Here is a 4,583-nt window from a genome sequence, read left to right as displayed (position 1 = left end):
GCATTTGAATGGGAAACTCGCCTGAAACAAAGTATAGGTTTTCATTATGTGAATAATTTTAAAATCTTAGCTCAAACGGCTGCAAAACCTGTTTGCCCAGCACGGGCATATTGAGTTCTATAAGATAAAGCCATAAACATGTTTGTCTGAGTCTTCTATCAAAAGTTACAGCGATTTATATGAAGTTGTTCGAAAATGCTTTCTTTCGCCAAGACAGTGTGTTTCTCACTGTTACATGCATTTGAATGGGAAACTCGACTGAGACAAAGTATAGGTTTTCATTATGTGAATAATTTTAAAATCTTAGCTCAAACGGCTGCAAGACCTGTTTGCCCAGCACGGGGATATTGAGTTCTATAAGATAAAGCCATAAACATGTTTGTCTGAGTCTTCTATCAAAAGTTACAGCGATTTATATGAAGTTGTACGAAAACGCTTTCTTTCGCCTAGACAATGCGTTTCTCACTGTTACATGCATTTGAATGGGAAACTCGCCCGAGACAAAGTATAGGTTTTCATTATGTGAATAATTTTAAAATCTTAGCTCAAACGGCTGCAAGACCTGTTTTCCCAGCACGGGGATATTGAGTTCTATAAGATAAAGCCATAAACATGTTTGTCTGAGTCTTCTATCAAAAGTTACAGCGATTTATATGAAGTTGTTCGAAAATGATTTCTTTCGCCAAGACAATGCGTTTCTCACTGTTACATGCATTTGAATGGGAAACGCCTGAAACAAAGTATAGGTTTTCATTATGTGAATAATTTTAAAATCTTAGCTCAAACGGCTGCAAAACCTGTTTGCCCAGCACGGGGATATTGAGTTCTATAAGATAAAGCCATAAACATGTTTGTCTGAGTCTTCTATCAAAAGTTACAGCGATTTATATGAAGTTGTACGAAAACGCTTTCTTTCGCCAAGACAACGCGTTTCTCACTGTTACATGCATTTGAATGGGAAACTCGACTGAGACAAAGTATAGGTTTTCATTATGTGAATAATTTTAAAATCTTAGCTCAAACGGCTGCAAAACCTGTTTGCCCAGCACGGGGATATTGAGTTCTATAAGATAAAGCCATAAACATGTTTGTCTGAGTCTTCTATCAAAAGTTACAGCGATTTATATGAAGTTGTTCAAAAATGCTTTCTTTCGCCAAGACAATGCGTTTCTCACTGTTACATGCATTTGAATGGGAAACTCGCCCGAGACAAAGTATAGGTTTTCATTATGTGAATAATTTTAAAATCTTAGCTCAAACGGCTGCAAGACCTGTTTTCCCAGCACGGGGATATTGAGTTCTATAAGATAAAGCCATAAACATGTTTGTCTGAGTCTTCTTTCAAAAGTTACAGCGATTTATATGAAGTTGTTCAAAAACGCTTTCTTTCGCCAAGACAGTGTGTTTCTCACTGTTACATGCATTTGAATGGGAAACTCGCCTGAAACAAAGTATAGGTTTTCATTATGTGAATAATTTTAAAATCTTAGCTCAAACGGCTGCAAGACCTGTTTGCCCAGCACGGGGATATTGAGTTCTATAAGATAAAGCCATAAACATGTTTGTCTGAGTCTTCTATCAAAAGTTACAGCGATTTATATGAAGTTGTACGAAAACGCTTTCTTTCGCCTAGACAATGCGTTTCTCACTGTTACATGCATTTGAATGGGAAACTCGCCTGAAACAAAGTATAGGTTTTCATTATGTGAATAATTTTAAAATCTTAGCTCAATCGGCTGCAAAACCTGTTTGCCCAGCACAGGGATATTGAGTTCTATAAGATAAAGCCATAAACATGTGTTTCTGAGTCTTCTATCAAAAGTCACAGCGATTTATATGAAGTTGTACGAAAACGCTTTCTTTCGCCAAGACAACGCGTTTCTCACTGTTACATGCATTTGAATGGGAAACTCGACTGAGACAAAGTATAGGTTTTCATTATGTGAATAATTTTAAAATCTTAGCTCAAACTGCTGCAAAACCTGTTTGCCCAGCACGGGCATATTGAGTTCTATAAGATAAAGCCATAAACATGTTTGTCTCAGTCTTCTTTCAAAAGTTACAGCGATTTATATGAAGTTGTTCAAAAACGCTTTCTTTCGCCAAGACAATGCGTTTCTCACTGTTACATGCATTTCAATGGGAAACTCGCCTGAAACAAAGTATAGGTTTTCATTATGTGAATAATTTTAAAATCTTAGCTCAAACGGCTGCAAAACCTGTTTGCCCAGCACGGGGATATTGAGTTCTATAAGATAAAGCCATAAACATGTTTGTCTGAGTCTTCTTTCAAAAGTTACAGCGATTTATATGAAGTTGTTCAAAAACGCTTTCTTTCGCCAAGACAGTGTGTTTCTCACTGTTACATGCATTTGAATGGGAAACTCGCCTGAAACAAAGTATAGGTTTTCATTATGTGAATAATTTTAAAATCTTAGCTCAAACGGCTGCAAGACCTGTTTGCCCAGCACGGGGATATTGAGTTCTATAAGATAAAGCCATAAACATGTTTGTCTGAGTCTTCTATCAAAAGTTACAGCGATTTATATGAAGTTGTTCAAAAACGCTTTCTTTCGCCAAGACAGTGTGTTTCTCACTGTTACATGCATTTGAATGGGAAACTCGCCTGAAACAAAGTATAGGTTTTCATTATGTGAATAATTTTAAAATCTTAGCTCAAACGGCTGCAAAACCTGTTTGCCCAGCACGGGCATATTGAGTTCTATAAGATAAAGCCATAAACATGTTTGTCTGAGTCTTCTATCAAAAGTTACAGCGATTTATATGAAGTTGTTCGAAAATGCTTTCTTTCGCCAAGACAGTGTGTTTCTCACTGTTACATGCATTTGAATGGGAAACTCGACTGAGACAAAGTATAGGTTTTCATTATGTGAATAATTTTAAAATCTTAGCTCAAACGGCTGCAAGACCTGTTTGCCCAGCACGGGGATATTGAGTTCTATAAGATAAAGCCATAAACATGTTTGTCTGAGTCTTCTATCAAAAGTTACAGCGATTTATATGAAGTTGTACGAAAACGCTTTCTTTCGCCAAGACAATGCGTTTCTCACTGTTACATGCATTTGAATGGGAAACTCGCCTGAAACAAAGTATAGGTTTTCATGATGTGAATAATTTTAAAATCTTAGCTCAAACGGCTGCAAAACCTGTTTGCCCAGCACGGGGATATTGAGTTCTATAAGATAAAGCCATAAACATGTTTGTCTGAGTCTTCTATCAAAAGTTACAGCGATTTATATGAAGTTGTTCAAAAACGCTTTCTTTCGCCAAGACAATGCGTTTCTCACTGTTACATGCATTTGAATGGGAAACTCGCCCGAGACAAAGTATAGGTTTTCATTATGTGAATAATTTTAAAATCTTAGCTCAAACGGCTGCAAGACCTGTTTTCCCAGCACGGGGATATTGAGTTCTATAAGATAAAGCCATAAACATGTTTGTCTGAGTCTTCTATCAAAAGTTACAGCGATTTATATGAAGTTGTTCAAAAACGCTTTCTTTCGCCAAGACAGTGTGTTTCTCACTGTTACATGCATTTGAATGGGAAACTCGCCTGAAACAAAGTATAGGTTTTCATTATGTGAATAATTTTAAAATCTTAGCTCAATCGGCTGCAAAACCTGTTTGCCCAGCACAGGGATATTGAGTTCTATAAGATAAAGCCATAAACATGTGTTTCTGAGTCTTCTATCAAAAGTCACAGCGATTTATATGAAGTTGTACGAAAACGCTTTCTTTCGCCAAGACAACGCGTTTCTCACTGTTACATGCATTTGAATGGGAAACTCGACTGAGACAAAGTATAGGTTTTCATTATGTGAATAATTTTAAAATCTTAGCTCAAACGGCTGCAAAACCTGTTTGCCCAGCACGGGCATATTGAGTTCTATAAGATAAAGCCATAAACATGTTTGTCTGAGTCTTCTATCAAAAGTTACAGCGATTTATATGAAGTTGTTCAAAAACGCTTTCTTTCGCCAAGACAGTGTGTTTCTCACTGTTACATGCATTTGAATGGGAAACTCGCCTGAAACAAAGTATAGGTTTTCATTATGTGAATAATTTTAAAATCTTAGCTCAAACGGCTGCAAAACCTGTTTGCCCAGCACGGGCATATTGAGTTCTATAAGATAAAGCCATAAACATGTTTGTCTGAGTCTTCTATCAAAAGTTACAGCGATTTATATGAAGTTGTTCGAAAATGCTTTCTTTCGCCAAGACAGTGTGTTTCTCACTGTTACATGCATTTGAATGGGAAACTCGACTGAGACAAAGTATAGGTTTTCATTATGTGAATAATTTTAAAATCTTAGCTCAAACGGCTGCAAGACCTGTTTGCCCAGCACGGGGATATTGAGTTCTATAAGATAAAGCCATAAACATGTTTGTCTGAGTCTTCTATCAAAAGTTACAGCGATTTATATGAAGTTGTACGAAAACGCTTTCTTTCGCCTAGACAATGCGTTTCTCACTGTTACATGCATTTGAATGGGAAACTCGCCCGAGACAAAGTATAGGTTTTCATTATGTGAATAATTTTAAAATCTTAGCTCAAACGGCTG

This window comes from Rhamphochromis longiceps, linkage group LG15 (genome assembly GCF_057381845.1).
Source record: "Rhamphochromis longiceps isolate RC_006_pf linkage group LG15, R_longiceps_female_GT1.1, whole genome shotgun sequence".
In the NCBI taxonomy this organism is placed as follows: domain Eukaryota; kingdom Metazoa; phylum Chordata; class Actinopteri; order Cichliformes; family Cichlidae; genus Rhamphochromis; species Rhamphochromis longiceps.
Note: the sequence above shows the minus strand (reverse complement) of the source record.